The sequence below is a fragment of the Scyliorhinus torazame genome, chromosome 20 (genome assembly GCF_047496885.1).
Source record: "Scyliorhinus torazame isolate Kashiwa2021f chromosome 20, sScyTor2.1, whole genome shotgun sequence".
Taxonomy (NCBI): Eukaryota; Metazoa; Chordata; class Chondrichthyes; order Carcharhiniformes; family Scyliorhinidae; genus Scyliorhinus; species Scyliorhinus torazame.
In genome coordinates this window covers 14,532,201-14,545,630 of record NC_092726.1, presented here as the reverse complement: position 1 = coordinate 14,545,630, position 13,430 = coordinate 14,532,201, and the positions used below count along the sequence as shown (strand labels likewise).

The window sequence follows — 13,430 nt, the reverse complement described above, 5'->3', positions numbered from 1 at the left end:
CTGAGACGAGCAAGGGGAGGGAGGCAGCGGCAAGGGAAATTCTTCAGGTGAAGGATAGGGCAGGGAAGTTGGTGGTGGCTCCGGTGCTGATTAACAAGGTTTTTGAGGAGTTTTATGAGAGGTTGTACAAGTCAGAGCCACTCGGGGGAGACTGTGAGATGCAGGAATTTCTAGATGGGCTGGAGTACCCGAGGCTAGGGGACGGGGTCAGGGCTACATTAGAAGGAGCAATAGTGGAGCAGGAGATAAAGGATGCGATTGGGAGGATGCAGTCGGGGAAGGTGGCAGGGCCGGATGGGTTTCCGGTGGAATTTTATAAAAAATTCAAGGATAGGTTGGCACCCCTGATGGTGGGGATGTTTGAGGAGGCGATAGGGAAGGGGGTGTTGCCGCAAACCTTGGGGCAGGCATCGATTTCCCTGTTACTAAAAAAAGATAAGGATCCGACGGAGTGTGGGTCGTATCGGCCCATATCACTTCTGAATGTGGACGCAAAAGTGTTGGCGAAGGTACTGGCGGGTAGGCTGGAGGAGTGCCTCCCGAAGGTGATAGGGGAGGATCAGACGGGGTTCGTGAAAGGGAGGCAGCTGTTTTCGAACATTAGGAGGGTTTTGAACGTTGTTATGGCACCGGCAGAAAGAAAGGAAACAGAGGTAGTTGTGGCGTTGGACGCCGAGAAGGCGTTTGATCGGGTAGAATGGGGGTACCTGATGGCAGTGCTGGAGCAGTTTGGGATTGGACCAAGGTTTGTGAACTGGGTAAAGCTGTTATATAAGGAACCGAAGGCGAGTGTCCGCACAAATAATATCAGTTCAAGATACTTTTCTCTCCACCGTGGGACGAGACAGGGATGTCCTATGTCCCCCCTGCTGTTTGCACTTGCGATTGAGCCGTTGGCCATCGCATTGAGAAGTTCGGGAGCATGGAAAGGAATAGTGCAGGGGGGGGGATAGAGCATAGGGTGTCCTTATATGCCGACGACTTGCTGCTGTATGTGTCGGAGCCGAGTGCGTCGATAGGAGGAATATTGGAGCTACTGCGGGTATTTGGGTCTTTCTCGGGGTACAAGTTGAACCTGGATAAGAGTGGTGTCTCGGCCGGGGGTGGGGGCAGGGGTGGGGGGGGCTGCCATTCCGTAGGGCAGGGACTCACTTTAGGTATCTGGGGGTGCAGGTTGCCCGGGAGTGGGGGAGGCTTCGCAGGTACAACATCACTAGTTTGGTGGGGAGAGTGAAAGCCGATCTGGCAAGGTGGGACGGTCTTCCTCTGTCACTGGCGGGTCGGGTACAGGCGGTTAAAATGAATGTCGCGATTTCTGTTTATTTTTCAATGCCTACCGATTTTCCTGCCAAAGTCTTTTTTCAGGGAGATTGAGGGAAGGATTACCTCATTCATATGGGGAGGGAAGGTGGCCAGAGTGAGAAAGGTGCTGCTCCAGAGGGGAAGGTAGGCAGGGGGGTTGGGTCTCCCGAACCTGTTGTACTACTACGGGCGGCGAATGTGGAGAAGGTGCGGAGCTGGGTCAGAGGGGTTGATTCTCAGTGGGTCAGAATGGAGGAGAGTTTGTGTAGGGGGTCGGGGCTGAAGGCACTTGCAACAGCGCCGCTCCCGATAGCTCCGGGGAAATATTCAGGGAGTCCGGTCATAATAGCTTCATTGAAAATCTGGAGGCAGTTTCGCCAACAGTTCGGGTTGGGTTTAGGGTCAAGGGAAATGCCGATTCGGGGGAACCACAGATTTGAGCCAGGGAGGTGGGATGGAAGTTTTCGGAAATGGGAAGAGAAGGGGGATTAAGACGCTAAATGATTTGTTTCTTCGGGGTCGGTTTGCAGGATTGAGGGAGCTGGAAGCGAAGTATGGGCTGGAGCAGGGAGAAGTGTTTAGGTACATGCAGGTTCGGGATTTTGCCAGGAAGGAGATACAGAGTTTCCCAGAGGAACCGGCCTCCACATTGCTGGAGGAGGTGTTGACGACAAGGTAACTGGAGAAGGGGGCAGTGGCAGCGGTGTAGGGAGCTATTCTGGAAGAGGATAAGGCACCACTGGAAGGGATCAAAGCAAAGTGGGAGGAAGAGCTGGGAGAGGCTATAGAGGAGCTGGGAGAGGCTATAGAGGAGAGTGACTGCCTCCACCTCATGTGCGAGGTTGGGGCTGATACAGCTGAAGGTGGTATATAGAGCGCACCTCACGAGGGCGAGGATGAGCCGATTCTTTGAAGGAGTAGAGGATGTGTGTGAGCGTTGCGGGGGGGGGGGGGGGGCCGCGAATCACGTTCATATGTTTTGGTCCTGTCCAAAGCTAGGGGAGTACTGGAAGGAGGTGTTTAGGGTAATTTCCAAGGTGGTGCGTGCGAAACTGGACCCGGGTCCCCAGGAGGCCAGATTCGGGGTGTCGGACCAGCCAGGGTTGGAAACGGGAGCGGAGGCAGATATCATAGCCTTCGCCTCGTTGATCGCCCGAAGGCGGATCCTGCTGGGATGGAGAGCAGCCTCTCCACCCAGTGCCCTGGTGTGGCGGGGGAACCTGTTGGAATACTTGACCCTTGAGAAGGTTAAGTTCGAACTGAGGGGAAGCTTGGAGGGGTTCTACAAGTCATGGGCACTATTTATTATGCACTTTCAAGAACTGGATAACATCGAACATTAGTTGGGGTTGGGGGGTGGAGGGGGAGGGGGGCTGTGTAGATTAAGGGTAACTATGGGTAATCCCTGATTCCTTTTTGTCATTTGTTTATGTAAACATGCGGGCTGATGTTTGGGAGTTGGTGGGCGGATGGGATCGTTGTTGTTATGGGGATTGACATATCTTGCTGATTATAGTTTATTGTTGATGGGTGTAAATGTGGGAGAAAATGTGAAAAAGGAGAATAAAAATATATATATTTTTTTAAATGTAAGCCTACTTGTGAAAATAATAAAGATTATTATTATCTCCTTGGGCCCTACTCTGTGTCTTGCAGCCACCTTTCTATCTGTTTTGCCGCTCCACGTGCCTATAATGTGGGACCTTACCCAAGTCCTTTTGAAAATCCAAATGTATTACATCAATTGCGATGCCCTTGTGCTTCTAGCCTGTTACTTCTTCAAAAGAAGTTCAATAAGATTGGTCAGTCAAGTGCTCGCTTTGGCAGCCCATTAACTAAAATTGGAATGATACAGAAAAGATTAGCATGGCCCCTGCGCAAGGATGACATGCAAATTCGTGACGCGTTCCATATTTTACACTAGCAAAACATTTCACCTTCTCAAAAAGGTCCGTCCTGACCTCTCTGGGTTGCATTTTCGGGTTTTAGATATTTTTCTGTTGAAGTCAAGGTTCCACCATCTGATGCCAAGCTAACGGGTTTCAAGTTCCTTGAACAGCTGAGAGAACTTGGGGGTGAAACTGGCCTGCACCAGGACCGCAGCGCAAAATCATCTTGTGGCCGATTTTCCACCACTCCAGCTTCTGTTCTTCATTGACTTGGAAAATATGGCAGGGATGAGACTGGGAAAGGAGTATCCGAAATAGGTTTGACTGCCATTCTGCGGACACCAGTGGGAAGGCAGTGGCGCAGTGATATTTTCACAGGACTAATAATCCAGAGAAGCAGGGTAATCTTCTCGGTTCCAATCCCACCATTGCAGATGGTGAAATTTTAATTCAATAACAATCTGGAATCAAACCATTGTTGACTGTCGTTAAAAAGACATCTGGTTCACTGATGCCCTTTAGGGAAGGAAATCCACCACCCTCACCTGGCCTACATGTGACTCCATCCCCACAGCAATGTGGTTGACTCTTACCTGTCGCTTCAAGAGTAATTAGGGACGGTGGGATGGGCAATAAATGCTGGCCCAACCGGTGACACCCACATTCCACGAATGAATTACAAAGGAAATGAAATGTGTTTTGAGTCCCAATACTCGAGTGGGTCTGTTCCCAGCTGCTATTCCATTCCATCTCAACATTTGATCTTGGGATTACCCAGAGGCCTGGTGACTTTGTCCATCCAATCGTTGAATCACCGACCAGACAAATCTCAGGTTCAGCTGAGTTGGCTGTTACCAGTATGACTGCTAAGATGAGTCTCCTTTGAATAATGATTTTTAATCTTTGACATTTGCCTGAGATGATGCGTTGGGCAACGTCCCATTCGAAGGACTGTGACCCCCAATGTAACACTTCCCCTGCAGTGCATTCACAGCCGGGATTTTACCTTCAAGCCTCTAGGTGCCAGCACTCAGTATTGATCATATCCACAGCACAGGAGTACACTGCGTAAGTGGGGGCACCAGCCCCTGACAGCTGGGAAAGGAAACAAAACCCAGTGGGGAAAGGTTTCCACTTATATAGGACCTCAGGTCGTCACAAACAATTTACAACCCATGGAGTACTTTCAAATTGGAGGGAACATGGCAGCTAATTTTCACATCGACAAATCCCACAAACAGTAATGTGATAATGATCCTTTATCTGGAAATTCAAAAACCAGCACATCAAAAAAACACTTCTTTTGAACCTTTAGTCTAAATGTTTGCACTGTTTACCTTAGGATTTCTGTAATGTGTTGGAACCTTCCATGTCTATATAAGAGAGCAAACTTGGTTTAATCACTCATGCAAAAGGGATGACACTATCCCAGTGCAGTCTACCATCAAGCATGAGATAAAGATCTCTGTTATTCATTGGAAATGCACATACTGACACTGGCAAGTAGCAATGGTGGAGTTTGATTGGCAATATTCAGCTTTTCAACAGCAGTTAAGTGATGCAACTGCACCACAAGTGGGCCATTCAGCCCATCCTGTCTGTGCTTAACATGTGAAAGTGGAACCCCGCCAATCTCTCTGTTTGGATTAAAAACATTCAGCTGGGGCGTAGTAGGTTCACGTTCTAACCAGAACATCCTGAGCTCACCCGTCAAGTCCCGAGCCACTCTGAGTGGCGACTTTTACCAGGCATGCGTTGAGCTTCAGTTGAATTGAGATACCTCGATCAGGTCTGCTGTAGCAAACACCATGTGCTGCCTCCAGCACACTGAGGACGAAAGACTGGGCGCAGGTGGCAGAGGTGGTCAACACCGTCCGGACCGGCCACCGGAAAAGCTGCACAACCTCCTCAGAGTGGCCAGGGTGAGGAGTCAGCAACGTGCCCCTAGCACAGGCCCCCGTCCCATACACCCATACTCCGAGGCCACTGCCCCAACATGAAGGCAGCTGAACCCCCCTCCCACCTCTGCACCACGTGTCAGCATCCATACCGGCCATCGTGGCCGGGTGCCCTGGCCACTGAAGCCATCCAGCCACAGCCAGACGGAAGTCATCGGGCCACATCCCGTGACACCCCGGAGGTCGAGTCCAGGGGTGACACTGACTTCCCGTCACAGCTGTCTCCTACACCCTCCACTATCCCAGAGACACTCACCTGGGCTGGGCACTTTAGTGAAGAGGCTCCTGGGACACCACATACATTCTCCGGTACAGCAGGTGGAGGTACGAACCCTCGAGGGGGTGGACCCCCAGCCACTAGCTGCCATCCAGTCAGGTTTCAGGCTTCTGGAACGGACGGTCCCATCGATTATGGAGATGATATTGCAGAACAGCGGAATATATGAAGGGTTGTCAGCGAGCATCCTGTACCTGCAGGTGCAGTGAGAGGAGTCCAACTATGCATGCCATCTAGGCCAACACCGCACGGGTGGGGTCTGCGATTGAGGCCTTGGGATGGGTGAAGATTTCGGTCATGGGGCAATCTGTGCAGGCGGTGGCCAAGGGCCAGGACAAGTTGCCTGATCACAGGCAGCCATGTGCTAGAGTCACCTGGACATTGCAGCACCGCTCCTGAGCATGGCCCAGTCACAGTGGGCCATGGCTGAGAGCATCGGCGGCATTGACCATGTGCTGGCCGACATGGCACAGAACCAGAAGGTGGTGCACAGTTGCAGTTTGATGTGGTGCAGTCGCATGGCCTTGACCATGCAGACCCTGGTCGAGGCGGCTGCAGGCCTCCAGGACTGGAAGCGCTAGATTGCGGGGGAGCCTCAGGGGTTAGCTCCGCATGCACTTTTGGCCAATGGAGTTACCCAGGGGTCACCAGGCACCCCGAGGGAGGACGAGGTGATGGGGCCCGTGTCGGTCACTCCGCAGGGGAGGTGCCAGAACTCGCCCCCCTCCCCTCCCAGACCCTGACTCATCACATGGGCAGCGAGTAGGAAGGGCATCACCACACCACCTTTTGATCAATGGGGAGCAGCAGCCAGGCCCATCCAGGCCAGGTCACCCCAGAAGACGTCTGCCAAGGGGGACCCAGGGTACAGGGCGGGAAACGCAGCGGGGTGCCGCCACTCCTGGTGTACTGTCTAAGGATCCATCTTGGCGTAGCGTTATGGCCAGTAAGGACTGAAAAGTAGACACCAGTTCAGTTAGCATGTGCGCAGGACAGGGTATAGTGATAGGGTCTAGGGCACAAACCTGCTTTCTTTGTTCACATTAAAGCCCTGTGCACAATGTTACAACCTGCCTCGGTGCTCTGTCAGAAGGGTGTGAGAGGTGCGGAGGGAGGGTGATTGTGTGAACGTTGGGGTGGGGGGAAGCACAGTTCAGCCGGTGCTCCCTGATCTGGTGTCGCATCCTCAACAACCGTCCCCACCACCGCCACCCCAGAGATTTGATGGAATGGCCAGCTCGCATGTAGGGATCACCAGGTGGACAGTGCTCCCATGGGCAGGAGTCAGATTATGTCAAACAATGCGGGGCACCAGAGCTCATTGGGTTGTCATCATCTTCCATTCAAAGGGTTAGATACACTGTTACTGCCAAACCAGGGCCCACACCCTGTAGTGAGGCAGGTAATGATAGATTATTGATTTAGTTATGGTTTTAGGTGCGAATTGAATGCATAGCTAAAGAGTGAAATTATTAAAAATGCTTGACTGTGAGAATACAGTCATTGTTTTAGATAATGAATTAACTATTGAACTCTAGTGTCTTGATGGTGGAAATATGGACATTGTTTCAGTGAGTTTCATAATAGCAATCAATTAGCAATAAGAATGTATTAACTAATTAGTTACAGCAAGGTCTACGGCCAGCAGCGGCGTGAGAAACCTATTTTCATGAGACTGTGCGCGTAGACGCTGAACTACCTTTGATGGACAGCAGTCAATCTTAAGGAATGGCCAATGTTGGATTAATAAATCATCCTCTGAGTAACAGACATATATTTGAACAAATCAGGAGGTCTCAGCTGAGAATTAGAAACCAATAAGAGTAAATGAGAGATTAGACCACAGATAAGGATTCCCTCAAAAGTAAGACCTTGTGGCCGAGGTCTTGTTCCTGAATTCCTGCCATCCTCACTTCTTGAATCATCTATCTGTTTGTTTTGTGTTCAACGTGATTGCTTGAATCCTCACTTTTTATGTTGAATGCTTTTTTGCCATGTTATTGAGCCGATTATGTATTGTTTGATAATGAATTTCTACGTTTTGATTCAGTTCTCATGCAAGCGTATTAAAGTGAATAATTAGCAATAAAGTTGAATTTTCAACACAGAATATTATTGAAACAGAGAGAGGCTGCAGCATGTTGCATCACAGAGGGATCTGGGTGTCCTGGTACATGAATCACAAAAAGCAAGCATGCAAGTAAACTGGAACATCAATGGACTGTTGGTGTTATTGAAAGGGAGATGGGGTATGAAAGAAGGGATATCTTGCTACAAGTCTAGAGGGCAATGTTGAGGCCACCCTGAGTGGTGCGTACAGTTTGGGTCTGCTTTCTGAAGGAGGGTTATACTCGCATCGGAAGCAGTTCAGGGAAGGGTCACTGGGCTGATTCCTCAGATAAAGGTGTTGTCTTGAGCAGGTTGAGCCAACAGCCAGTGAAGTTTCGAAGAGCAAGAGGTGATCTTTTTGAAAACACTCACATTTCTGAGGGGGCTTGACATGGTAAATGCCGAGGTAAAGTTTTCCCTTGGAGAGGCATCTAGATCTAGGGGGGCAGTTTAAAAATGAAGGGTCTTCTAAATGAGATAGAGATGAGGAGGAATTTCTTCTCTCAGAGGGTCTTTAGTATTTGGAATTCTCTCCCCAAACGAGCAGTGGAGGCTGGGTTATTGAATAGATTCAAGGTTGAGTTATGCAGATTTTTGATCAATGGGGAGCTGAGTGTTCGGAAAGACTTAATATTCCCCAGTACTTAAGTTAGAATTGGGGCTTTAATTGTTTAATATATCACACTCATTTTTTGATAGACTGCACCTATATATAAAGGGGGTGCAGGTGGCACTGAGGGGTTGAAGGAGAAGTGATTGTAGAACACAACAAAATTGGAATTGAAGAAGTTATGCCTTGCTTTCAAGTTCTTACGACAGAGATACCACCGGAGTTTAAGATGGAGGGTTTGGGAGACAAGCAGGGAAGTGGAGTTAAGGCCAAAATCAGACCAGCCATGATCTTATTGAAATGAAAATCGCTTATTGTCACAAGTAGGCTTCAAATGAAGTTACTGTGAAAAGCCCCTAGTCGCCACATTCCGGCACCTGTTCGGGGAGGCTGGTACGGGAATTGAACCGTGCTGCTGGCCTGCCTTGGTCTGCTTTCAAAGCCAGCGATTTAGCCCTGTGCTAAACAACCCCTGTAGCAGGCTCAAGGGGCTGAATGGCCCATTTCTGATTCTATTTCATATGTTCTTAGACGATGAGGAACTTCAGGTTTAGATGCCAGAACTCACCGCCATAAATTTGTATGTTAGGGATATTGAGGGGTCCGCTGGGACTCTGTTCCCCAAAGAATGATAGAATACTGACATTAGCTGTCAGGGGAAACTTGAGGTGAACAATATAAATGAACTCCAGAGACAATAATAATAATCTTTATTATTGTCACAAGTAGGCTTACATTAACCCTACAATGAAGTTACTGTGAAAAGCCCCTAGTCGCCACATTCTGGCGCCTGTTCAGGTACACAGAGGGAGAATTCAGAATGTCCAATTCACCTAACAGCACATCTTTTGGGACTTGTGGGAGGAAACCGGAGCACCCGGAGGAAACCCACGCAGACACGGGGAGAACGTGCAGACTCCACACACAGTGACCCAAGCCGGGAATCGAACCTGGGACCCTGGCCCTGTGAAGCAACAGTGCTAACCACTGTGCTACCGTGCCGCCTGGATATTGTTCTGGAGAGAGAGAGAAAGTCAGACTTACAAATTGGGTTGATCTATGAAAAGTCAATTTGAAGCTAATATCTTCTTCCTAATTCCGTATCTCTGGTATTGCAAATCTGAAAAACTGGGGTTTCCGATCAGAGGCTTACTGACGCACACCTACCATAAATATAAGGAAATAAAGAACCCTTTATCATCTTTCGCTGAATGAACCGGCAGCTGCCTGTGCGACAGATGAGCAAATATCATCTCAGCGAACATAACAGGTCCACTTTGTGTGATTAATCAATCACGGGACTGACCTTTGCTTACTGGATTTGATGCCTTCCTCCGTCAGGGAAATCTGATTGAAGGTGTGTGTCAGAGCAGCTTGATAAGGAGCACTTCTCCGTCCCTGGTTACAATCTGTCATTTGGAAGAGCTTTGTGAGTGATCCCCACTTATTAAACTTTCAAATATTTAATCGTATGGGCTGTGATAATTACAGGCTTGTTGGCAGTTTCACGGCAGAAGATTTCAGCAGCCTCAGTTACCGACAGCAAAAGAAGGACATGCATATTTATAGCTACTTTCATGGCTTCAGGATATTCTAAAGTGCCTTACTGCTCAGAACTTTTGCAACGTAGTCACTGTTGGAATATGTGGAAAAATACAGCAGGCCAACAGCAATGTCCCACAGTCCACAATGTGACAATGACTGTACTCTGTTGGGTTTTTCTTTAGTGACGCTCGTTCACAAATGAATGTTTTTTTTCTAAATATTTTTATTCGATTTTTGACATCTTAAATATACAACACAACAAAATAAAACCAAACAAAAATATCCCTAAACACCCCAGTAACTAAAAGCAAACACTCCCCACGGCTCCTCACAGCAGTTGACGGTCACCAGCTCCTTAACATAAGTGTAACATAAACATCTCTTCTGGAACCCCTCACTCACCCCCCTCGAAGTGGACTTAAACGTCTCCAAGCACAGGAACTTCATCAAGTCCCCCAGCCATAATGAGGCACAGGGCGGAGAGATTGACCTCCACCCCAAATGGACCCGCCTGCGAGCGATCAGCGAGGCAAAGGTTAAAACATCTGCCCCCGCTCCCGTCTGCAGCTCTGGCAAGTCCGACACCCCAAATATGGCCCGCAGGGGACCAAATCCGCATGCATGATCGCCGATATGATGCTGAAAAAAGACCCCAAAATTGCTCCAGCTTCAGGCAGGACCAGAACATGTGTGCATGATTCGCCGAGCCCCACCCCACACCATTCACAAATGTCCTCCACCTTCATTATATCCCCCACTGTCGAGCCCGGGTTGGAGATGTACAAGAACAAATCATCGGCATACAAAGATACCCTAAGCTCCACACCCCCACCTCACTATCCCCCTCCACTTATCCAAGCACCTCAGTGCAATGGCCAGCTCAAACAGGAGGGGGAACCCCTGCCTTGTTCCCTTGAGTGACTGGAAGTGCCCCGAATTCACCTCGTCCATGCACACACTTACTTGCCTTCGGTCCCCGAAGTAACAATTTGACCCACGCCACAAACTTGAGCCCAACCCCAAAACACTCCAACACGGCAAACAAATAATTCCACTCTGCACGGTCAAGCCTTCACGACTGTCCTTCTCCCCATGTTCCTATACTACCCCCTTCACCCACCGTAACTGCTGAATCACCAGGTCAAACCGTGCTGCAATTCCTTTCGCCTCACCAGAAGTTCCAGAGTGTGATCCTCCGCATTATTCCCATACACTTCCAAGGGAGCTATGACAATGCACCCCCTTCAACACCTCTCCTTGCTCCCACACTGCCGATGACATATTTCCCAGAGTCTCTTTTCTAGGGGCCAGCTCCTTTAGCGAGGCCACCATCTCCTTCCAATGCCAAATGCTTGGCGAACTGCCGCTCAAACTCCACCACCATCACCTCAGCCAACGTGTCCAGTGTAATGTGCGCAGCCCCACCCGGCAAGCTTGTTCCCGCCATCTCTCCTCCCGCAGAACTCCGCGCCGAACTCAAGCTCCAAGGCGGACTATCGCTCGCACCTTTCGTCACCTATTTTCCTGGTTTTTCTGCATCCTTTCGTTCCGTAACCTTCCTGGAGATCAATCAAAGAAAATTTCCCCCCCTAATCAGTGAAAAGGGACAAAAAAACGAAAGCTCTCGCAGGTGGCACCCAGCCTGTGATCCACCTCTCCACCTACATGTCGCCACCAGAAGCCCCATTGGAAGATGAACGTTGGCCAGGACATCAGAGAAAATGCTCCTGCTCATTTTCAAACAGGACCCTGGGATCTGAGACGGCAGACGGGGTCGGAGTTTAACATCTCATTGGAAAGATGGCACCTATGACAATGCAGCACACACTCAGCACTGCATTGGAGTGTCAGGAAGATTTTGTGCGCAAGTCCCTGGAGAGGGTCTTGGACGCAGAAGTTTAGAAATCAGAGCACTGAATTACGGACTACAATTTAAAAAAAAAAATTTAGAGTACCCAATTATTTTTTTTCCAATTAAGGGGTAATTTAGTGTGGCCAATTCACCTACCCTGCATATCTTTTTTTGTTTGTGGGGGTAAGACCCACGCAGACACGGTGAGAATGTGCAAACTCCACACGGACAGTGACCCGGGGCCGGGATCGAACCCGGGTCCTCAACGCCGTGAGGCAGCTGCGCTAACCATGCCCTTGGAATCACAATTTAATCACAGCTGACACCTGGGCAGTTCACTTACTTCGGGGCCTTCTGTTTTGTTCCTGAACAGGAAGAATAAGTCTGTTACACTGTCACATTCAGCCCCACCATCTACAGAATGTCTCCACTGATGCTGCAGTCTAACAGGGTGCTTAATTTGTGTCGGAACTCAGTGGAAGGCCAGTATATTCCAAGCTTTGTGACTGTTACAATTTCTTCCTCAAGGTCTGGGGTTTGTCTGACAAATGGTGAAATGCTTAGTCAACACTGCCATCTGGTGGTGGCCATTGTGAGTGCCAATGTGTGATCATCGGATGACAATGGAATCAGAATTGCCTGTGGCAGCACACTTATTCGGCGTCATTCTCCGACCCCCCAGAGGGTCGGAGAATGGCCGTTGGCCGCCGTGAATCCCGCCCCCGCCGGTTGCCGAAGTCTCCGAAGGGAGAAAAGTCGGCGGGGCGTTAATGTCGCCGCTGCCGTCGGAGAATGTCACGGGTCTGCGCAAGGCAGCCGATTTTCGGCATGCCGATATTCTCCCTTCCGGATGGGCCGAAGTCCCGTCGACGTGATGACCGTTCACGTCGACGTGAATCAAACCTCCTTTTCATCGGCGTGACCCGGTGCTCCAGGCTCACGCCGACCAGCGTGGAGGTGAGTGACGGCCTGGGGGGTTGGCTCTGGGCAGGCGATGGCGTGGCCGCAGTCTGAATGTTTGAGGAGAGGTGTGTCTCGGGATGTGTGTGTGTGTGTGCGGCGGGGGGGGGGTTAGAGTAGGCTGGGCTCCGGGGGAGTGCCGGGAGGGGGTCCGTGCCGGGGTGGAGGTTGGGGGGGGGGGGGTCCGTGCCGGGGTGGAGGTTGGGGGGGGGTCCGTGCCGGGGAGGGGGATGGAGGGTCCGTGCCGGGGTGGAGGTTGGGGGGGGTCCGTGCCAGGGTGGAGGTGGGGGGGGTCCGTGCCGGAGAGGGGGATGGGGGGTCGGTGCCGGGGTGGAGGTTGGGGGGGGTCCGTGCCGGGGTGGAGGTTGGGGGGGGTCCGTGCCGGGGAGGGGGATGGGGGGTCCGTGCCGGGGAGGGGGATGGGGGGTCCGTGCCGGGGTGGAGGTTTGGTGGGGGGTCCGTGCCGGCGAGAGGGATGGGGGGTCCGTGCCGGGGTGGAGGTTGGGGGGGGGTCCGTGCCGGGGAGGGGGATGGGGGGTCCGTGCCAGGGTGGAGGTTGGGGGGGGTCTGTGCCGGGGAGGGGGATGGGGGGGGTCCGTGCCGGGGTGGAGGTTGGGGGGGGGTCTGTGCCGGGGAGGGGGATGGGGGGGGTCCGTGCCGGGGAGGGGGATGCGAGGGCAAGTGAGTTGGTCCACCTGGCCAGGTGCCAGCCTCCAACAGTTGGACCCAAGCGGTCCATGCCACCTGGCTGCGGGGAGGAGGGGATATGGGCAATGATGACATGTCGTCGTTCCCCTCCCCCCCCACCAGGCCGTCATGTTTTCCGATCATCCAGCGATGTTGGCCGCCGTGGCGGCAACCGCTCATGTCTATGTTGCCCTGGATGAGGAGGAGGAGGAGCGTGCCAGAGAGGCGGCGCAGGCTGCCG

General features: G+C 51.3%; 1 non-coding gene across 1 annotated transcript; it reads left to right on the top strand.

Annotated features, from left to right (window-relative positions):
- The first annotated feature begins 3,113 nt into the window (after positions 1-3,113).
- LOC140397425 (U6 spliceosomal RNA) lies at positions 3,114-3,220 on the top strand. The gene has a single exon (XR_011936864.1). It is a non-coding gene; the product is annotated as a U6 spliceosomal RNA (small nuclear RNA).
- Positions 3,221-13,430: the final 10,210 nt, after the last annotated feature.